Consider the following 24,785-nt stretch of genomic DNA (forward strand, 5'->3'; position numbering starts at 1 on the left):
ATGTTATTATCCCTTCCCCCTTTACAGAGGAGGGGATTTACAATTGAAGTAACTTGTTCAAGGTCCTGCATACACTAAGAGTTGGAGCCAGGACCTGAACCGAAATGTGCACACTCCAAGCTCAGGACTCTTTTGCATGCTGGTAATTCTCAAGCAAGACTTAAGCACCAAGTAGACCCAAATTCTGCTTACAATACTTACTAAATATGTGACCCTGGGAAAGTCAGTGGATTTCTCAGGCACAGACTCCTTATACATAAAATAGAAATAATTCTTTCTTCAGATCAACTCACAGGCTTATTGCAAGAATCAAATAATGGAAATAACTCTATAAGCCTCAATCAATAACATTTACTAAGCATCAATTAGATGCTAGAAATTATGGTAAATTAGTTGGTATCATTATTATTATTGCTATTATTATCATACCAACACTGACTCAGTTATTAGTACTTGCGACCATTTATCCTTTATGATGGTATCTTTTTATCTCTACCAGCTACATAAAAAAAGCACTTCTATATACTTACTTTTGAGAAAGCACCATTCAAGGGCATATGTGCCTCAGGTTTTTGAACTGAAAGACCAAGGGAGACTGCCATCACAAAGAGTTGGAGGCCTTGAACTGATATTTCTCCAAGACTATGTGTGTGTGTGTGTGTGTGTGTGTGTGTGTAGATAAATGCATTCATATAAATATGTACACATGTGGGTACATTGTTGTATGCATATATGTACTTATTTGCTTGTTTATAAACATACAATAAAATGAATATGATATATAATATTTATCCTTAAATTTAATACTCATAGGTAGGGGCTATCTAAAAGTTCTTAACTATGGCTATGTAAATCTGCATCAATTCATTCATTCACTGAACCCACAAGTGTTAAGGCACCTTCACCAATTGGTCTTTCTGCCTCCTGTCTCTTTCCTCCTGAATTCATTCCCTATCTAGCAGCCAAATTGATATTCCTAAAGCATAAGGCTAACCATCACTCTCCTGCTCAAAAAGCTCCAGTGTTTCTCTACTGCTTCTAAACTCAAACACAAACTCTTTGGCAGATTCGTTCCAGCTCTAGACACTTTTTCCAGGTTGATCATACTTCATATTTTCTTTTTTGTAAACTCCATTCTAATCAAACTAGCCTGTCTTAGGATATTCAGTGTTCTATCTCTGTGTCTTTGTCCAGAGAGTTTTCCTGAAAACTATTCCTTCTTCATCTCTGCCTCTCAGAATATCTACTTCCTTGAAAGCTCAATTTAGATGCCACCTACTACATGAGGCCTTTCAGTCTCCCTGAAGTTGCTAAAGTAGAACCCCAGAAAATTGCTTTGCCTTTACTCGTTAATGTTCCCCTTCACATACACACACATTCCCAACTTAAACTCCTCAGTGGGGACAAGAACAATTGCTTTTTTGTCTTTGAATCCTCAGAGTCTAACTCAAAACCTGGCACATAACAGGTACTTAATAAGTGCTTATCAACTGAGAAGATGCCCCAGTATATTAAGGAAAAAACACAGATGAATAACCCAGTTACTGCCATTTGGAAACTTATTGTCTAATACTGAAGAATAGATATGTAAATCAAAAGTTAACTAATTAGAATCTTATAAGCATTATTGGAGGAAATGGAGTGTCCAACTTGGGAGGAACAGAAAATGCAGATAAAAATATGAAATAATACTGGGAAGGAAGTATGCCTTTGTGGAGGTGTTTTGATGCCATGAAAAGAACTTTGGATTTTATTTGGTAGGCAATGGGAAATTAGTAAGACTTCTGACTTCTGAGAACGTATGTTTTGCATGATTTCACCTGAGCAGGCAAGGCCAGTGAAAAATGGATTTCAGTATGAGAAGGACAAGAGGCAGGAAGGTCTACCAGGTCCTATCTACTAGAAAAGAGATAATGATAACTCAAAATATAATGGTGGCCTTAGGAATGGAGAGGAAGGGATGGATGTGAGAGAAACTCAAGTGGCAGAAACAAGAAAAATTGATTTCTGATTGAATGTGAGGAGACAAGGGGTAAGGAGTTAAATGCTCAAGATAGTCAACTCCCAGCTCTAAACCTAAGTGACTGGGAAATAGGTAGTTTAATTGAATGAAATCAGAGGAGTAATAGGTTGTCAAAGAAAGGTGATGAGTTTAATTTTGTATATGTTGACAATTTCGAGTAACTTTTTTGTTTCTTCAAAATGATACTGCAAATTCTATAGATTGATAAATATTTATGTTTGCAATATGAGTTTAGAAGAAATAAAAAGATTGCAAAGAATTTTAATTTTTATACTTGAGATTATATCACACAGTACAAAACCTATACCATGTCACACAAAATCTTCTTTGTAAAAGTGATAGAAAGTTTTGTGGGTTTTTTAATGGCAATTAGAAACCAGAATTAAGACTCATAAAGATGATGATAATGAATTTGGTAACTGACATTTATGTAACTTGTTAAGGCTTGCAAAGGACTTTATAATTGAACCACACAACATTCCTGTGAGATAAGAATTATAGCCATTCTACTCATTCTACAGATGAGGAGACTGAGGCACAGGGTAGTGAAGTAGCTTGCTCAGACATGGTTCCATGCCCACACAAGTTTATCAGAATCCAGGTTCAAACCTAGGTCCTCCAAACTCCTATTCCACTGATGTCTCCTCTATGCCTTGCTGCTTCTCTCAAGCTGAAAAGGTTTTGAATATTAGTGTGTATACAAGATGAACAGAAACTAATTAACAGAGAAAAAGCACTACAATTAAGAGAGGTTGTGTCTTCAGAAATCTAATATATTTGGTATTGCAGCTAGTAAAGTTTATGTCTTATCCCCAACTAGAATGCAAGTTCTATGAAGGCAACAACCTTCCTAGTACCTAGCACAGTGCTATGTACACAGTAGGGTTTAATAAATGTTTCTTCTCCATGAAACAGTGATAGGTTGTTTGTTTTTTTTAACTAAATGTTCAGTGACTGCAATAGAAGCAGATAGCTTAAAAAAAAAACCAACACCTTTAAGATAACAATCTTTCTTAGTTACTCTGATCAATACAATGATCCAAGATAATTCCAAAGACCCTATAATGAAAAATGCTCTCTACCTCCAGAAAGAGAACTGATGCACTCCGAGTACAGATTGAATCATATTTTTTAAACCTTCTTTATTTTCCTTGGAGTTTTTTGTCTGTTTTCTTTTATAATGTGACCAATATGGACATATGTTTTGCATGATTTCATATTATATAATAAATATCAAATTGCTTTCCTTCTCAGAGAGAGAGGAGTAGGGAAGGAGGAAGAATTTGGAACTCAAAATTTTTAAAAATGAATGTTAAAAAAATTTTATATAAACAAAAAAATTAATGAAGTACTACTGTTTAAGAAAGAGGGAGAGAAGTAAGGTTACTAAGGTTTTTGCTCATTGCCATTATAATCAAGGAAGGCAAAGAGCTGTAGGCCTACTCAAGAACAAAAAGATCTTTCTTTAGCTTTCTTTTTTCATCAAAGAATAAATAAGAGTTAGGAAGAAGGAGGCTCCTAATTCTTGTAATGTTCTTCCCCAATTTAGCCCCACCTAGAATATCATCCTCCGTGCTTGCCACCCAAATAAACACATTTTGCCAGCTCTAGCCCTCTGCCCCCCAAACGTCCCTGACTATTTTAGCTCCCATTCATCTCTGACTTCTCTGAATAGCTCTTTGTGACTGAGCCACACAACTCAATACCCGATTGTCTATCCCATACTATTATTTAATTTGGAGGTGTGTCGCATGTATCATCCCAACAAAATATTTAGTTCCATAAGTGCAGAGGTTGTGCTTTATCCTACTTTGATATCTCCCACAGCACCAAAGAACACTGCATGGCAAACAAGAACTTTATCTTATCTTTCTTCTCCTCTTCTAGAGGAATGAGGATTAGGTGAAATTCTGTCAAAAGTTGACCAAGTCAGAGAAAGTTGGTAAGAGTTGTCACAAACTCCACAAGTTGGACAACAATTAAACAGACTGTGTGTCTTGTCCAAAATTGAATTTTGGAATCCTTATCCAGCTTCTATTTGCAAAAGGCAGCAAAATTGTGCTGAATATTCTGGATCCATCAAACACTTTTTTTCTGGCTGCTCAGAAACTAAAAGAAATTGGAAAACCATGTGTCAATAATTGAAAAATAGATAGTACTAGACAGAATTAAAGCATTCCAATTCCATGAAATGAAATGATATATAACACTTCCTCAAGCTTAACTGAAAAGTTTCTTTGAAGAGGAAGAGGATCAAATTTTATACCAGAATCTACCATTGATAACTATAATCTTCCAGATTCAGGATGGTATACCTGAACTATCTTGGGATTTTTAGATGTTAGATTTAGATTTTATAATCAGTCAAAATACGTATTCCTTGTTTTTGGTTTTAATTTTATCTTTCTGTCTTTGTCTAATCTTTTATGCATGGGAAGCAGTTAATAAATAACTGTTGGGTGAGTTTGTTTAATCTTTTCAATCATGTCCAACTCTTGATGATCTTCATTTAGGGTTTTCTTGGCAAAGATACCATTTCCTTCTTCAGCTCATTTTACAGATGAAGAAATTGAGGCAAATAGTTTTGACTTGCCCAGGTCACACAATTAGTAAATGCCTGAGATAAAATTTAAAGTCAGGAAAATGAGTCTTCCTGACTCCAAGTCTGGCACTCTATCTACTGTTCCACCTAATTGCTGGATTAATAGATTAGCTAAATACTTGATTACTAAATTTATCATCTAATTATATGTTATATGAGGAATACTTTATACAAAAAAAAGGTCTTTAACTTTGACAGATTTGTGACTTGATCACTGTTAATATTTTCTCTAACAATTCAATCCCTTCATGCCATATTACAGGAGTTCTTTTAGGCAAAGGTATGTTTGGCTTCAAAAATGATATCATTTTTAACCTATTTGATTACAAAGGACAACAACCAACGAACAGGAGTTCTTAACACGTTTTGAGTCACGGGCATCCTTTGACTGTCTAGAGAAACCTATGGTCCCCTTAAGACTGTGACCTCTTCTCAGAAAAATGTTTTTAAGTACATAAAATAAAATATATAGATACATAAGGGAAACCAAGTAAATTGAAATAAAGATATAATTTTATTCCCATCAAAATTCACTGATCCACAAATATCTAAACATGAGCCCCAAGCTAATAAGGCTTGTTGTTGTAAACTGTCTTCATGAAAAAAATAAATAAATATATATATATATATATATATATATATATATATGTACATGTAGATATGTATTTACATATATATGTATAAATGTGTATAAATACATCTATGTGTGTAAATTCATGTGTGCATATATATCTATTTGTGTATATATACATATACATATATATTACCTAATAGCCAAAATCCTAGGGACAAGTTTCTCCTTATTCATTTATGTCAATCTACAGACAACCACACAGAGTGCATCAAAATACCTTTATACAAGGCCTTTCCAACTTGGCAGGACATACACCACTTGACTTCCATACCCCCATTTGGACATGGAAGCTTCTCAAGTCTTTGCTCTACAGAGAATTTCCTAAATATTATTTTATCAATCCTCCCAACATTTCCTACTGTCAATAGCTGTCTCTTTTTACAGAGAGCCCGGCTAAGTTAAGTCCCTTTGGCCACTGAAATTTCAGGCCAGTTAAAGGAAGAAAAAGAATGTTGACCCTTGTCCCACTTTTCGGATGTTCTAATTTAAGAAAAGGGAGCCAAAGTCCAGTCCTGAGAGCAAGGTGGCAGCAAAGAGTACGAGAGAGAAATGCTAATATATATATATATATATATATATGCATGCATAGGGACATAGTCTACATGCCCATTCATGCTAATTAAAGACACAGTTTCTGAGCTATGTCTCACCATGGCCCTGTAGAAAGAGTCCTGAACTTTACATCAAGAGAAATTTGGGTTTAAATTCTGATTCCTAAATTTCTTAGCTGAATGATACTGGGTCACTTCTTAAGACTCAGTTTCCTCATTTGTAAAATGGGAATAGGATTATCTATGTGGGCTACCTTCTGGATTTGATGTGAGGAAAGTACTTTGCAAACCTTAAAAAACAACTTAATTTGTGCCTTTATAAAGTGAACCCATGACAACCACCACTTCAAGTAAAATTGGTACCAGATGAGTAGGCAGGTCCTAGTCTTGGCTCTGACAGTTACTAGCTATTGATATTCAACAAACCACTTTACCTCTATTTTCCCCATCTATCAGATAGTAGAGTTTAACTAGACTAGAACAGGGGTTCTTAATCTGGGGTCCATAAATTTGGGGGCTTTTGCTTTTTTTTGTTTATTCTTTTCATATTGGCCAGGGAGAGATACAGTGTACAGAGTCCTGGACCTTGAATTAGGAAAACCTCAGTTACTGGCTATAAGTTCTCAGGCAAGTCACTTAACTTTGACCTACCTCAAATTCTTCAGCTGTAAAATGGGGATAATAATAGCATCCCCCTCCCAGAATTGTTATAAGGCTAAAATAATATTTGTAAAATGCCTGGCAGAACTAAATGAACTATATAAATATTAGTGTTGTTATTATTAACTATATTTCAATATAATTGGGTTATATTTGTAATTTAACCCGATGTGTTTCATTTTATGCATTTAAAAAGATGCTTCTGAAGTGAAATGAACAGAACCAGGAAAACATTGTACATAGTATCAGCAACACTGTATAATGATCAACTATGAATGACTCAGTTCTTCTTAGCAACACACTGATGATCCAAGACAAATAGAAAAAATTCACAGAGGAAAATGCTATCCAAATCCAGATAAAGAACTGATGGACTTTGAATGCAGATTGAAGCATATTATTTTCACTTGCTTTATTCTTATGTTTTTTCTTCTTTTTGTTTGTTTCTTCTTTTGCAACTGTGACTGATAAGAAAATATGTTTTATACGACAGCACATGTATAAACTATATCAAACTGCCTATTATCTTCAAAAGAGGGAAGGGAGAGGAGAAAAATTTGGAACTCAAAATCTTGTAAATCTCTAAATCTTGTAACTCTGTCAAGCATTTGTAAAATGCTTACTATGTGCTGAGTAGTCAGTCATTCATATAATAAGCATTTATTAAGTCCCTATTACAAGAGGCAGCTAGGTGGCACAGCAGATAGATTGCTGGATTTGGAGTCAGGAAATCCTGAGTTCAAATCCACATTCGGAAATTCACTAATTATATGACACTGGGCAAGTCATTTTCCATTAAGCTGGAAAGTAATGGAGGAAATTAAGATGGAAATAATAATAACACCTACCTTCCAGAGATATTGTAAGGACAAACTGAGATTTTTAAAAGTGCTTTGCAAACTATAAAATGTTATATTAAATTCTAGCTATTATTATTATTACTATGTGCTAAGCACTAGGGATACAAATAAAGGCAAAATTCCTGCCCTCAAGGAACTCAGTGGTAGGTGCTTAATAAATGTTCGTTGAATTGAACCCATAATTCCAAATTTGACCTGTGAGGTATCATAAATCTTGATGAGTCTCTTAACCAGACTTTGGCTCTGAAAGTGTATGCCGTGTTTAAAAGAAATATAATACATAAAGGAACTTGTGCAACAGCCTTGCATATTAAGATTATATATTCATAGGAAGAAATCTAGAAACCTGAGGGGAAACATAACTGAAAGGATTTGGGTGAGTAGCAACAGAAGTGGAAAGGGAAATTATACTGTTTCAAGAGTATACTACAGACCACCAGGACAGAAGAAGGAATTAAAGAGAAGTTTGAGAAATGCATCAGAAATCTGCCTTAGAAGCACAATATTCTAATGTTGGGAGACTTCTATGATATACATTACTGTTGGTACTCCTTCTGTCAAAAGCAGAACAGCTGTATTTCTGACTTGCCTTGAAGATAATTTCATCTCTCAAGAGTAAAGAAAATCAGAAGGAGTAGTATCATTCTGGATCTGATTCTGACCAACAAAGAAGCACAGCTTACTAATATACTCAGGATATACCATGTATGAACATACTTATTTACAAGCCACCTCTTCCATTAGAATATGTTTTTGCCTTTTGTTGTATCCCTAGCACTTAGCAAAGTACAAGGAACATAATAAGCACTTAACAAATACTTGTTCACTGGAAGGGCACACATGACAGGACCTTGAGGACAAGTGACAATTTGATCATAAAGTTCATGATGGCCATATTTGATCATGCTATTAATGGACTATTTACTGGGGTTCTCATAAAAGACATTTTGTTGTTACTCATGTCTGACTCTTCATGACCTCATTTGACATTGTCTTGGCAAAGAAACTGGGGTAAGTTTGCCATTTACTTATCCAACTCATTTAACAGATAAGGAAACTGAGGCAAACAGGGTTAAGAGACTTGCCCAGGGTCACACAGCTAGTAAGTGTCTGAGGCCAGATTTGAACTCATGAAAAGGAGTCTTCCTGATTCCAAGCCTGATACTTTCTGCACTGAGCCATCAAGCTAACCCCATAAAAATATACTGAAATCATAATAATGCTTCTTTGTGGCACATAACAAATACTAAATTGCTTCCTATGGATACATAGCAGGATTGAAAAGAAGAAGAGAGACTGTTATGAAGGAAGCAGATTTTCTGATGATCCCTTCCTTTGAAAGGCACTGTTCCCATCTTGTTAACATAGATATATTACACTTTGGGGTAGTAGTATGAAGATATATTGCCTGGATTAACAGCTCTGAAACCAAACCTTATTCAGAATTTAAACTAGAATTAAAACATGACAAGAAAAACAATGCATGTTTAGATTGTAACTCCCAGATCCAAACTTGGTAGAACATAATCTACAAAGTCATTTTTACTCCCTTCCACATTAAATTAGGGTGATCCTTAAAGACATTTAAACTATTTGTAACAATTTTTTGGAGTATTATCTAATTTGCCTATGTAGAAAAGAAACAGTGAATTCAAGGTCGAACTAGAATACAAAGAGAACAAAGACTACTCCTAGACAGCCCCACTTTGGGAAAATAGAGAGTACTTGGTACCTAATCACAGGACAAAATAATACAGTCTGCAAAGCCTGTGTACTTTTATTTTTTGGTTTATAACAAAAAGTCAGAAGACCATGACCTTGAAAAATCCCAGACTGTAACAAATTGTAAAAGCTGCATTCAGCAGTATGAAATATATAGTGTCCCAAAAGTCTTAGAATTATTTTAATAAAGCTTAAAATGGCACTAAGACTTTAGGGTATGTGTGTATCTGTGTCTGTGAGAGAGAGACAGAGTAGAGAAATTTTTAGGGGCTACTTTATTTAGCTTCTTTTCTGATTTGAAGAACTCAAAGAACCATCCTTCCTTTTCAGTTTTCTTACACTTTACTCCCTATTACCTATTCTTTGTTCCAGTATCAATGGGTTCCTGGAAGTTCATAGAACAAGACACTCCATCTCTTGCTTTATGGAATTTTCCCTGGTTCTCCCTCCTGCCTGGAATACTCCTCCTCCTCAACTCTGCCAATGAACTTCCTTGGCTTCTATTAAGTCCCAATTAGCATCCCATTTTTTTATAGGAGTCCTTTTTCAACTTATCTTAATTTTAGTGCCTTCCCACTTCGTTAATTACTTCCTTTTTATCCTATAATATGGATTGCTTTATAATATAGTTATTTACATATTGTCTCCCTCATTAGATTGTGTGCCCCATGACTACAGGGATTATCTTTTGTCTCTTTTGAATGCTTAGGATTTAGCACTTTGCCTGGCAGAAAGCAAGCATTTGATAAATGTTAATTGATTAATTATTACCACTTTCCAGGTTTGGTCCTAAGGACTGGGGATACAAACAATGAAAGGCAAAAAGCTGCCCTCAAGGAACTCATAATCTAATAAGGGAGATATGTGTTAACAATAAGTACCCCCCAAAAGGTAATCAAAGAAGGAAAGTACTTCTCTTAAAGGGGATTAGGAAAGGCTTCTAGCAAAAGGTGGGATTTTAGCTGAGATTTAGAGAAAGCCAGGGAAGTCAGCTACAAAATGCTTAGATTTAGAAAAACGATAAAATAATCAAAATTATTTCTAGAAAACTTCTCCTTAATGCAGAGTATAATATTAATAGTTTCTCTTTAACATGATTAATGAATATTTTAGTTTTGTGTGTTTAATAAATCTACTTTCCTATTTTCAATGAAAAGTAAATGTAATGTGCCAAAATGATTATGGCCAAAGCTAAAGTATTTCAATTTATAAGACTACTGGAATATATACAAAAGAAACAAATATCCGTGAGAGGTATGAACAGCGAACTTTATATTTAGAGAGTTCAAAGGATTGTTATGTTTTATTGTATATTGGCATTGTAATAAAATTTTAATTTGTTTGGAGATAAGTTAGATAGGCTTTAATGGCTTAAAACTTTGAAGAGGGAAATCAGGCTTAAATAAGAAGTGTTTAAGAATAAGAATTTTAAGATACGAGCAGAAATTATTCAAGTGAAGAAAAAAGAGAGCTCACCAAAAAGATCAAATCATACACAAGAAGACAAAAAATATATCAACATATTTAGACCTTTAAAAGTCACATATAAGAAACAAAAGTACAGCCATATAATCATAAAACTTGAAAGGCAGATGACAGCATGAAGGCAAATTGTTTAATCCTTACTTTATTTTAACCTTCTCTTCCAAGAAAAAATTATCTCAGGACTGGGAAACATAGAACCCTCCAAAAAAGTTACCAAAGAATGAAAACTCAGAATAAGTAGAGAATAAGATAATCAGAGATCAGATAACTTTTAGCTGCTTTTAGTTAATTCAAATCACCAGGACATGTTGGACTATGTTCTGGAATATCAAAATAATTGGCAGAAGAGATTTCTGAGCTCTTATAGGTAGTCTCTAAAAAATCTTAGAGAACAAGAGGAGTGGCATAAGATTAGAAATGGACAGGTGGGTTAATTTGGGGGTGGGGTGGAAGAGAAGAAACTATAGAGCCACAATCTTGATTTTTATTCCTGGCAAAAAATCTAAAATAAATAATTGAGGAACATTTTATGGATTTAGCAAGGAAAACAGTAGTCAGTCAGATAATAAACATTTATTAATTATCCACTATATGTCAGACCTTATGCTAAGTATTAAGGATACACTACAGGGATAAAAAGTCTCTGCTTCAAGGAGCTTATAATTTAATGGAGAAACACAATGCAGAAAAGGAAGATGATAAGTGGGGATGGGGAGGGAATCACTAAAAACTAGCATGGTTTGGGTAATGTCAACTCAGAATGTCAATTTAGAATATCATTTCCCTTTTTGACAGAGCACCTAGATGGGTAGATCGGGAAAAAGAGATAAATATCATATACTTATGTTTCAATAAAGCATTTGGCGATATTTGTCATGTTATGATGGTTAAACTAGACTCAAAGAATAGTCATTAATTAATTAGTCCATCAGTCAATTTAGAGGGAAGTGTCCATGCAGTTCAACATGTTTATTAATTATTTAGATATATGGCAAGGCTGTCAGATTTGTGGATGACATGAAACTCAGGATGGTGTTACACATGGTATCATCCCCATCCATGATACCACCAAAGAGAGTTCCCTTCCCAACATTAGAGGAAGGGAGGTGGGGGAAAATATTCAAATAAGTATTCATATAGCTCCATGTGCCAGAAACTGTTGTGCTGCTTTACAAATATGACTTCATTTGATCCTTACAACTTTTCTGAGTTAAGTGCTGTTATTAACTTCGTTTTACAGAAAGGACACTAAGGCAAACAGAGGTTACATGATTTACCCCCAGTATCTGCTGGTAGATTTGAACTCAGGTCCTCCTGATTCCAGCCCAGAACTCTGAGCTGCACCTCCTATCCACTGCACCTCCTACCAACCTCTTTGCTGCATTACTCTCCCATCAAAGTTGTTCTATCTGCTCTAAAAAGAAATCACCAATTTAATCAATGCAACCTCCATAAACCGTTAATCCTCACAAAATCCAGCTCATATGGAAAGAATGAATTCCCTGACAAGGGGTTATCCAGGCTACATCAAAGCCCTTCAGGGAGTTCCCCACCCTCTTCAGCAGCACATTCCATTTTTGGACAGCTCTAAGGGTTAGGAAGTTTTCCTTATGGTGGGCCAAAATCTGCCTCCCTATAATTTAGAATTATCGTTCCCAGTTTTGCCCAAGGGGCCTGAGAGAACAATGCTAAATACTCCTCCTCATGCCAGGCTCTCCAAGTTTTTGAAAACTGTTGCCATATCATCCTAGAAGAAGGCTAAATGTCTTATATTGAGTCTTCCTAAAATGTGGCTTTAAAGTTTCTCATGCTGGCTAATCTAATTAGATAAGTTCCACCTTTCAATTCCCTTTTGGAAATATGGTAGTTTGAACTGAACACAATCCTCCAGATGTACCCTAGCCAGGGAAAATTACAGTGCAACTATAGCCTCCTTTGGCCTAGATATTACAGTACTTTTTAATGTCTCAAAAATACATAAATTTGTTTGATAACTGTATCTCTTAAAGACTGACAACAGTGCCTGGCACATAGAAGGTGCTTAATAAATGTTTATTTATATAAATGATTAATTATACTAAGTATTTGATAAATGATTGTTGATTAACATTATTCATATTGAATTTGTGGGCTACTAAAGTCCCTAGGTCTTTTCTGTAATAACTGCTAAGTAGCTTTTTTTTATATATGCAGTTAAGTGAAGCCCAGGGCAGACAATTGCATCTACTGAATTTTACCATCTTAATTAACTTCACTTTACTTACTCAAGTATGACTTACAGTCATAAGAATAAGGTCCTTTATGATCCTGCATCAGTCAAATAATGTTTTAAATTATTTCTTTTACCTTCATGTCATCTGCAAATGTGAAAAGCATGCCATCTATGTCTTCACCCCAATCACTGATAAACACTGAGCAGCACAGAGCCAAATTCTATTATTAGCTCTAACAATAATATTTGGTATTTAATATTTTAAAGTTTGCAAAAGCTTTGCATGCAAGTTATCTTGGAGAATCATAATGTAGACAAAAAAAACTTAGATCTAGAGAGTGAAAGAGGTTTGCCCAAGGACCTAGACCAGTGTCAGGGCTAATCTCTTAAATCCTAACTTTTCCACAATCCTATACTGCTTCTTGGCTGATCCTCACAATAAGTTGTAAGAAAATACTTGTGAGAAATGGATGGGCATTTGGTTTCCACAGTTATGAAGATTAAATTGGAGAAATAAACTGAAATTAGAAAACTGAAACCCACAAAGACTTGTTTTATTATCTTCCCCCAAAAGAATGTAAGCTCCTTGGGAGCAGGGACTGGCTATGTGATGAGGGATGGAGAATCATATGTAACTTTTGTAACATCCAATTAATGAAGAATCAGGGGAGGGGCTTGCATTTCAGGATAGGAAATAAAATGTGCCTTTGGAGTTTCAAAGATGTGTCCGCTTACCTAGGCACCTGTTCTTGTAAGAATATAAAATAAATCTTTCCTGCATTCATCAGTGAGTTAGTGGAATGTTTGGTAAGATATTTTGTTTCTTACAATACTGACCTGGCTATCTCTGATTTTAAAGATGAGGAAATCAAAGTTTAGGGAAGGTAGTTAAATTTCCTTAAGTCACATAACGAATAAATTGCAGGGCCAGGAGTTAGGGTTTGTACCTTCTAGTCCAATGTCCCTCTATGGCACCAATCCCCATTTCCCAAGTGTCTAAAATGTGGCCATTAACCCAAACAGTCTGCCAAATTCCTAGTTAGATGTAGACCTACTATTTTTCATAGTTACCTGATTGTGTTAGCACATGTCAACTAAAAGACCAGCAAACCCTAACCATTTGCTTGTTAAAACTGTTACTGTAGCTGCCTGCTGGAAAGTATGATGTTAGCAGATTTGGATTCAATTCAACAGACATTTTTCCAATGTGTATAGAATACAGTTTATCCTTGCCCCTTGCCCTCGTGAAGTCCATAAACTGATCAGATAAAATTACTATAATATAAATATAAATAGTAGACATATGCCAAGGCAACAGTTATGGTCTAACAAGAAGCATCAGAGAAAGTTTCGTGGAGATAAACTATATGAATTGGGTTTTCATGGAGCTAGGGACTAAGAAACAGAAGTCTGGTTTTTGTCTCCTAGACAAGTGAAAGAAATCCTGCCTAGTACTATAGAAATCCCTGAAAGAAAAGGGAAAATGGGGAAAAGGAAGATGGGAAAATAGAAATGGGGATTGAAAAGGAAGAAAAAAGTTGGGATATCTTCAATTAGTTACTGTAAAAGAATCACATGGATTTCTGGTCAGATGGCTTAATATTGAAAAAACTCAAATGCCCCTGGCCTGTAATCACTAATCATCAGACTTCTGACCTTAATTTTGTTTACCAAGTTAGTTTCCTTATTTAAAAGAAATATTAGCCAAGAGATTGGCTTCTCGGAACAGCTTACCATCATGTGAGACTGGGTGACATGAGCCAGATTTTCTTAGGTTTTAATCATCACTGGATAAGCTGGCCATCGGGTTTCAAATTCTCCAAATTCTAAGAGGTCACAGCCACTTTGAAGAATTTTCTGACATCAAACTACCTCATATAGCACCCCCTTGTTTCACCACCACACCTAGCACCAATCAATCAGTCATTAAGCATTAAATAAGTATCTACTATTAGAAATTATGTACTACTACTGCTGACCATTGGTTTTTCTATGAGACATTAAAATATTTCAAGCAAATATCCTTCTTGATGATAACTATAATAATGGATGACATTTATAGAGCTCTATAAAGCAACTAAGTAATGCAATTGATAAAGCATCAGGTCTAAATATCTTCAGATACTTCCTAGCTGTGTGACCCTGAACAAGTCACTTAAACCTATTTGCCTCAGTTTTCTCATTTGTAAAATGAATTGGAAAAGAAAATGGCAAACCACTCCAGTATCTCAGCCAAGAAAATCCCAAAAGGGGTCACAAAGAGTCAGATACCATTGAACAATAACAAAAATAGAGGTTCTTTAAGATTTGTAAAATGTTTTACATACATTAACTCATATGATTTTCACAACAATCCTATCAATAGCAATTTCTATCATTATCTTGATTTTATAAATGATACAAACTGAAGCTTGGACAGGATATATGACTTGCCCAAAGTCACACTGCTACTAAGTATCAGAGGAAAGATTTGAACCTAAATAAATTATTCTTTCTACAGAATCTCTTTAATCTCACCTTAGATTATTTCAACCCTAGAACTCCCACCTAGTATGGACTGAGCTTTGATTAAAAGGCTCCACCAAATGGAATAATATTATGTTATAAGAAATGATTAGAAGGGGGCAGCTAGGTGGTGCAGTGGATTGAGCACCAGCCCTAAATCAGGAGGACCTGAGTTCAAATCTGGTCTCAGACATTTAACACTTTCTGTCTGTGTGACCCTGGGCAAGTCACTTAACCCCAACTCTCTCAGCAAAAAAAAAAAAGAAAAAGAAAAAGAAAAGAAAAGAAAAGAAAAAGAAAAAAATGATAAGCAGATGACAGGAAAAGATAATGACAAATGTTGGAGGGGATGTGGGAAAATTATGACACTGATACATTGTTGGTGGAATTGTGAACGGATCTAGCCATTCTGGAGAGCAATTTAGAACTATGCTCAAAAATTTATCAAACTGTGTATACTCTTTGACCCAGCAGTGTTTCTACTGGATCTTTATGCCAAAGATCTTAAAGGAGGGAAGGAGACCCACATGTGCAAAAATGTTTGTGGCAGGCCTTCGTGTAATGGCAAGAAACTGGAAACTCAGTGGATGCCCATCAATTGGAGAACGGCTGAATAAATTGTGGTATAGGAATATTATGGAGTATTATTGTTCTGTAAGAAATGACCAACAGGATGAATACAGAGAAGCTTGGAGAGAATTACATGAATTGATGCTAAGTGAAATGAGCAGAACCAAGAGATCATTATATATTTCAACAATGATACTATATGATGATCAATTCTGATGGACGTGGGTTTCTTCAACAATGAGATGATTCAAACCAGTTCCAATTGTTCAGTGATGAAGAGAGCCATGTACACCCAGAGAGAGGACTGTGGGAACTGAGTGTGGACCACAGCATAGCATTCTCACTCTTTTTGTTGTTATTTGCTTGCATTTTGTTTTGATCATTTTCTTTTCTGGTTTGATTTGATTTTTCTTGTACAGCAAGATAACTGTATAAATATGTATGCACATGTTGGATTTAACATATATTTCTACCACGTTTAACATATATTGGACTATTTGCCATCTAGGGGAGGGGGTGAGAGTGGGGGGGGGGGAATTGGAACACAAGGTTTTGCAAAGGCTAATGTTGCAGAATTATCTATGAATATGTTTTGAAAAATAAAAATCTTTAATTAAAAAAAAAAAAGAAATGATGAACAGATTTCAGAAAAACCTGTGAAGACTTAACATGAACTGATGTTGAGTGAAGTAAGCAGAACCAGACGAACATTGTACACAGCAACAAAAATAGTGTGATAACTTAAATATGATTTATTTATGTCTTCTCAGCAATACAATGATTCAAGACAGTATCAAAAGATTCATGATAGAAAATGTCATCCATATCCAGAGAAAGAACTACAGAGTCTGAATACAGATTGAAACATATTGCTTTAACTTTTTTAGTTTTGTATGGTTTTTTTCATGGTTTTTCCCTTTGTTCTGTTTCTTCTTTCACAACATGAATATGGCATGATTGCACATGAACAATCTATATTGGATTGCTTGCCATCTTGGAGGCAGGGAAGAAGTAGGGAAAAGGAAGAAAAGTTTGGAACTCAAAATCTTATCAAAAAGTGAATATTTAAAACTATCTTTACATGTAATTAGAAAAAATATATATCTTTTAAAAGGGTCCATCAAGAATGTCATTTTAAGGAAGGTACATAAGCCAGATATTTATTCATTTCTTACCAAGGCTACACTCCTCCAGATATCACTACCATACCCCTATCCACAACTTCTTCTTCCCTCCCTGACACTTCTCATCTTTTATTTAAGTGTTGTTTTCTCTGTTATCCTATCTGCTCCTTGAGGATTACAATAGTTTTTTTTGTTTGTTTGTTTGTTTTGTTTTGTTATTGTTGTTGTTGTTGTTTTTTACTAGTACTGTATTATTTGTCATTGAGGACCAAGACATCAGGAAGGTAATTTGGATTTAAGAGGGAGTGGCAGGCACACAATAAAAGCTTAAATCCTTGTTGACTGACTTTTACTAGTAAAACCAAAGGTCTCTCTTTTGATCCACTTTCTATTAAGTGAGAAGCAAAAATACAGAAAAGGCTTTAGGCCCTGGAACCTCAATGCAAATCTTTATCCTTGAAATAAAGTGTTGCTTCAGCTGAGCAAAATAAATATATAACTTTTCAGAACAGGCAAAGATAGGCCACCACAGGTGAAGTTCACAGAGAAGAGGGCCACTCAAACTTTGAGTGATGAAAAACATAGTATCCTGTCTTCAAAGAAGATTAGAGATCTAGCACTGAAATGGTAGAAAAAACACTCTGTGAGAAATCAGAGGATAGCAGTGTTAATCTAATTCAGCCATTGTAACCTTGAACAATTGCTTTCTATCTCTGAGTTCTACTTCCCTTAAGGATCCATGAAATATGGGGCTTGGATGAGATTAGGAGTTCTTAATTTAAGGTTTTCTAAATAGTTTTATATTAGTCAAGAGATCTGTGTCTTGAAATCCTAGACCTACTACCAACCAATTATGTAATTTTACTTCTCTAGAATATAATTTTTTCATCTCTATATGACTAGGCCAAATGATTTTATTGGATCCTCCAGGGCTAAAATTTTGAGATTCTTCATTAGCAGTCTTTAGAAGCCAGCTAAAAGGAGGAAATATTTCTACTCTTTAAGTAAATCTAATGATTTTTCAGAACAACATTTACAGTCAATTAACACCATAATAATGATTATATCTTTGTCATATATAGTGAAAGAGGTGACATGGAAAAGGAAATATCAGGTTTTCACAATTTAAAGCAGTAAACTTAAGTAAATGTAACCCAGTAAGCCTACCCAAAAGGAAGGGTATTCAAAGATATGCAGAATCAAGTGACTTTTAGGGAAAACAAACAGTAAGTTCACAAAAAATACGTTTAATGAACAACTAGCCCCTCTTTTAAAAGTGTTGCAATTCATGGTTTCATCATTGTATGAAAGTTATGATGCAATCTAGACTTCCTACAATGTGAAATGATTCTGTGAAGAATCTGGATTGCAGAAAGGCAAATTGGTGTCCCAATTTTCAGTAAAGGAAATAGAATAGAGTCAGAAAATTATAGACCAGTGAATTTGAATGTATATCTGGCAAAATTCTGGAATAGATTATTAAGGTATAGTTAGTAAATAACAGTGTGGTTACATAAAAAAAGGTGATGTCAAACTAATTTCATTTTGTAAAAGGGTTTCAAGACTAATAGATCAGAAAATGCCATTATGGAGATATAAAAGTGAAGGCAGAAAAAAGAAAAAACAAATTTCTGTTATTTAAAAAAAATAACTAACAAAACAAAAAGATGTAATTTACCTAAATTTTTGGAAATAATTTGAAAAAGTCTATAATTATTATAAATAATTTGGAAAGATGAGGGCTAAAAATATTACAAAACTAGTTGAATGGCTAGATCCAAAAATAGTTATTGATGTTTCAATATGAACTAGCCAGGTCTCTAAAGGGATGAGCGTTACAGCCGAGTCTTTAAAAAAGATATGTGCTGCAACAGTCACCCAAAAGGCTGTTAATTCAATGTTGACTCTAATAAGATGAACTGTAATAAAGATAAATGTAAAGACATATTTAGATCCAAAAATGCAACTTCACATATAAAATGGGGTAATGTATAATGTATAAAATGAGGATAAAACTCAAAAGTTCAAATGAAAAGTATTTTTAGTGATTATAAAGTATAATTAATCCTACTGTAGTTTGTATCATTCAAATCACAGATACAAGATTGGGTTCATTTCCAAGTACCATTTTTTTACTAAGGACATTGAAGAGAGAAAGAGAGATCAAGTTGTTCAAGAGTCATGAAGAATCTGTTGGAGTGACTATATTTAGCCTGGGAAAAACTTAAGGAGGATATATTCTTTGTCTTCAAGCATCTGAAGGACCCTTATGTGGAAGAAGGCTTTGATTTATTTTTCTTGGATCCCACTGCTAAGCATATACTCAAAATGGTCACAGATAGAAAAATCTCATAACTACAAAAATATTCATAGTAGGCCTTTTTTGTAATAATAAAGAAATGGAACAAAAATCAGTGTATTTCAATTGGAAAATGGTTAAACAAATTGTAATGATCAAAAAAAAAAAAAAAGTTATTTACATGCCTACTCTGTGCCAGAAACTATGGTAAGTGGTAGGGAAACAAAGAAAGACTAATCTCAAAGAGTTTGATTTCTGTCAAAACAACATATATGTATCTGTATACGTGTGTGTGTGTGTGTGTGTATATATACATATATGATAAATATAAGATTATTGTTACCATTAAGGAATTAAGTGACTTGCCCAGGGTCACACAGCTTAGCAAAGAATTTGAAATCAAATTTCAACTCAAGTCATCCTAATTTTAAGTCCAGCACTCTATTCATTGTGCTGGCTAATTCCCTCTTAGGAATTTATTGTCTGGCTAGAAAAGTAATTTGAAGCTAGCTTGTGAAGTATATGAATAGAATGGAATATTGCTCCTTGGTTAATATAAGACATAAAGAATTATAAAAAATATAAGAAAACTTAAGTGAAAACTGAAGTAAGCAAACCCAGGATAACAATATACAAACTGTGTATAACACAAAGAAAAAGAACCAAAAATTTTTTCCATGAATGTTATACAGTTATAATGATCAAGCTTGGTTTCTGGAGGTGCGCCCCCGCCCAGAAGTAGTAAATAGTCTCCTACTGTACAGAATACTACATATAGAATACTATAGAATGTATAGAATGGTACATATACTGCCAGACATGTTCTGTGTTAGCTGGTTTCACTAGACTACTTCCCAGCTACCACAATATTTCCTCCTCCCAGCTCCCCCTCACCTCACCTTGTTGTTAAAGGGATAGAATTCTGGATAGGAAAGGAAGAGAAAGATACTATTATCTCTTCTGTGTTGTGACTTTCCCTTTTGAGATTTAAATATATCATAGGTTGGCAAAAGAAATTAAATGGGAATTTTTCAGAAGCCACTAATGATGGCAATCTAGCACATGACACAGAAAAAGTTAGGAAGTAAGGAAATGCATAAAATATATGTAGAGAATTGTATAATAACATATTTTATTTTTTAATATCACAATAATTCAAACTTTCTTGTATGAAGGGCCAAAAAAATCTTATGTGGATTTTCCTAATTATGGGGGCTATACCCCATACACATACCCACAATCCCCAAGATATAGAAGGAATAACTGTATTTTGAAATGAAGGTGATATAAAATAAAAAAAAAAAAGTCAATAGAAATAAGGTTTTTAAAAAAGTTTTTTGGTCTGTTTTTTTTTTCTGCAAGCCTTCAAATTATAGAATTATGATGACCATTGTATGTCTATAAAGAGGCAAATTTGATTTATGTGTCAGATTGACCTTTTCTTTATTTTTAAATGTATTTACCACCAATTTCATGAAACTGTGCCCCCAAATATGAAGCATGAAAATAAGCTTTGGATAATTTATAAGTTTAAAAAAAAAAAAGCTTTTTGAGATCTCATCTCAAAGTAACCACCTCCCTTGCCATTTCAGACCCAACTACTTTCAAAAGCTCTTATCAAAGATTTTCTTCTCCTTTTTAAATTAAATGTTTGGTTATGTAATAGAATTACCTTTAGGAAATCACTGGTAATAACTCTAAAACAAATAAAGGTATCAGATTATTTATAAAAAATAAAGTAGAGGGAGGAGAATTAGCAATTAGTAGAGAAAACTATGGATAGATTCTAAGAGGTAGAATGAGGATGGAGTATATTCCATTCATAGGAGCCAAGCAATAGCAAGGCACAGAGATAGGGGATGGCATATTGTGCAGGAGGAACAAAAAGTTTCCTCATTTGGTTGGAACATAAAGTACATGAAAAGGAATAAATAGTAATGTGGACAGATAAGCTGAAAAAACTTTAAAAGCCAAACAGAACAGTGTCTATTTCATCAGAGAAGCAAGGGATAATACTCCCCTCAAAAAAAAAAAAAAAAAAATGGTTCCAACAGATTTACTATCACGAGTAAGTTTTGTGGGTTGTTTCTCATTTTCTTGTATGCCCATCAACATACCACAAAAGGCATACCTTTAAAGTATCTACTGATAACTTATAAAGTAAACTAATTTAGCCCACCCTCAAAATGACTTAATGAAAGGAAAATATCCTAACAATTGATCCTTTGGGTTGGAATCAATGGCCTCTGAGGTCTTTTACAATTCTGATATTTTGTGGAAACTCTTTATATCCATCTGTTCATATCTCCTTTTACAACACTTTCATTGATTAAATCAATAAACAACCATTGAATCGAAAAGCGGGAGAGAATAATTTTTTTTCAACGTCACGCTCAGGTCATACCCACAAACATTTATTAAACACCTATTATGTGCAATGTATGCCTCTGGATACAAATATAAGTGAGACATAATCCCTGCCTTCAAGAAGCTCCCAGTAAGGGAGATAACACTTGTACACAAATACCAGAATGCCCCTCTTATTGTTGTTCAATTGTTTCAGTTTTGTCTGATTCCTCATGACCCCATTTGGGGGGTTTTTTGGGCAAAGATTCTGAAGCGGTTTGCCATTTCCTTCTCAAGCTCATTTTATAGGTGAGGTCAGTCAGGGCATTACAAATTTGTTGGAGACATCCAAAGTAGTGAGAGCAGGGAATAGTGAAGATTTTGATTTATATCATACAGTGAAAGGAGAATATGAAAGAAGATTGGAAAAGTATTTGGAAGCAGATTATAGAAAGACTTGAACACCAAAAAAGAAATTAGGTAATATTTATTTATCAATGAAGATTTTTGACCATGGGAAGGATATGAACAGATAAGTACTTTTTTATTCTTTACAAATATCATCTTATTTGATCCTCACAACAACCCTAAAAGGTAGATGCTATTATTATCTACATTTTGCAATTGGGGAAACTGAGGCAAGTAAAGGTTAAAAGACTTTTTTCAGGGTCACACAACTAATAAGTATCTGAGGCTATATTTGAACTCAGGACTTCCTGACTTTAGGCCCAGCATTCTATCCAGTGGACTATAACAAAAACATGAAGGATAAATAAGGATAGATGAGGATGGAGCAATTTAAAAGCCAATTAGACTAATCCAGGCCAGAGGGAACGAGGACTAGAATTAGAATGGGTGCAATAAGAATGGTAGAAAAGAAATAATATATTTAAGAATGTGGAGAAACAGAATCTATCCAACACCTGCAATGTGCTAAGTGGTCTGAGGTATAGACCATAAATTTGAGTACTTTCTGATTCCCAGATGCAGAGGCAGAGACAAGTTAAACTCAAGGGACTTCTCTAGGATGAGTATCATGAAACATCTGTGTTTGCTGCACAGACTGCCTTCACAGAGTCCCGCAAGAGCAGTAAGAAAAACATAGTTCATCCCAGCAAATTGTCTGTATATGAAAGACTATAAATCTTAAGCCTCTAACATGGAAAAATGATTAATATGTTTTTAATGTTTTTTTCCAGAGAGAAAAAATACAACCTATCCCAAAGAACAGAGACAGCTTCATTCAAGAGTAGGAGATCCAAAGCCTCCAATTAATATTATTATACATAATTATGTCAATAGCAGCATTTCTATGATATCTAAGATTAGCAAATCACTTTCCACAACTTCCTCTCGGTTAGCTCAGTTAGTTGTCCTAATAGAGAAACATAAACTAATAGATCTGAAAAAGGAATTTAGAAATTCCAGTCATCTTATTTAAATAAATAAATGAAGATTCTATGCTTTAAAAAAAACTATCTCCTACTTATATAACACTTTACAGTTTACAAAGTATTTTTCCTCCTAATTCTGTAAGGCAAAGATTATTATTATCCCCATTTTACAGATGAAAACAAAAAGGTCTTCCAGCTGCAAGTTCCATATTCTTTTCATTAGATGGCATCTTTGCATCTGCTAAAAGTACAATTATTCAAATATCACATATTTTTGACAATCATTCTACCCTTCCCTCATAGAGATACTCTTTGGAGGCCTAAAGGCCTAAAATTGTCAAAGGGGTCCATAGTGCAAAAATAGGTATAGAACCCCTGGAATGAATAGAAGATGCAGAATAGCAGGCAGAAAGGTCATATAGTATATAGTATATAGGATCCTAAAGTATTCATCTTTGAAGAGAAAGTTGACCAATGCCTGATGGCTTCCAGGAAATTTCAGTACATACAAAAGACCAAGAACCAATTATGTCCTGAGCAATGATGATTTAATCCAAGTTTCTCTCTTCTGCTTATCTTTTTCCTTCTCAGTCCAAGACTTGAGCACTAATAAATCCTTGACCCACAAGGTTAAATATGGAATGGCCCTAACAACAGAGAACATCAGATCTGGATAGTATCTAAGAACAAGGGATAATAAATCACAGAATGGCAGACTTGGAAGGGATCTTAGACATCATTTTAGCCTAATCTCCAGTCTTACAGTTGGAGAAACTGAGGTTCTATGAATAGAGGAATTCTTTTATTACTAATACCTCAGTTTAGGACCACAGAGCCCTTCTTCATCTTTATATTTCCTTTTTTTTCTCAGGAACATTTTATTCCCACTTGTAATTTTATGGGCGTGCAGAGTATTAGGGGAAAAAAATACTGCAAAGCCACCAGGAACACAGAAACAATTACGGAACAGTCTTGAAAGCCATCCAGAGTATTTTAATGAAAACCATAAACCCCCAGTCACTAACTTATACTGTATTTCATTCCAGGCCCACTGCCCCACCCCCTCCCAGCTCAACATCCCTAGGCAGCTGAGTCAGCGACAATTCAAAAGAAAGGGAGCTGGATAAAGTCTATTTTATATTCAGCAAAGGCTGAAAGCTGCAGCTTGCAGGGGCCAAGGAGATAGAGAGCTAAAGTCAGCTGCACCCAAAGCCCTTGAGGAGCTTTAGGTGCAGCAACAGCAGTTTGAAATCCAAGAAATTATGAAAGAATTATATGGGAAAAAACAAACAAACAAAAACCTACCTTGAGGCTACTCGGCCAAAACTGTCTGCACACAGCTGAACCAAATATAGAGGGGGATTTCTAGCAAAAGGAAAGGGAACAGATTTCAAGGCTTGTGAGACGGAGATTTGATGGTTCTGTTACTTGTCATGAAGAGTCAGGGTAGGTTAATATAGGGGTTCTGGGATATGTGAAAGAAGGAGGAAAAGAAGGAAGAAAGAAAAGGAGGAGGGGAAAAGAGGAGGAGGAAGGAAGTGAGAGAAGGAGAAGGAAAGAAGGAGGAGGAGGAGAGGGAGGAGGGAAAAAAGGAGGAGAAAGGAAGGAAGGGAAGGGGAAGGGAAGAGAAGGAAGAGGAGAAAGAAGAAAAGGGAGGAGGGAAGAGAAGTATTCGAGGAGGGAGGAGAAGGCTAACTAACATTTATATGGAGTTTATTATGTGCCAGGCACTGTACTAATGTCTTTACAATTATTACTTCATTTGATTCTCCCCACATAGATTTTTAGGGGGTCTGTG

The 24,785-nt window shown here is 34.8% G+C and overlaps 1 protein-coding gene across 2 annotated transcripts in view; it reads right to left on the bottom strand.

The window, feature by feature from the left end:
- Positions 1–24,785, bottom strand: part of RAB30 (RAB30, member RAS oncogene family) — a 103,227-nt gene that overhangs the window by 38,679 nt on the left and 39,763 nt on the right. The window contains exon 1 of one of the 2 annotated variants that reach the window (XM_031961839.1): positions 24,293–24,501. The exons of the other annotated variant lie outside the window; for it this stretch is intronic. The gene's annotated coding sequence lies outside the window, so the exon portion shown is untranslated. Of the gene's footprint in view, positions 1–24,292; positions 24,502–24,785 lie in introns of those variants that run through there. 2 annotated transcript variants of the gene reach the window in all.

Source organism: Sarcophilus harrisii, chromosome 3 (assembly GCF_902635505.1).
Source record: "Sarcophilus harrisii chromosome 3, mSarHar1.11, whole genome shotgun sequence".
NCBI lineage: Eukaryota > Metazoa > Chordata > Mammalia > Dasyuromorphia > Dasyuridae > Sarcophilus > Sarcophilus harrisii.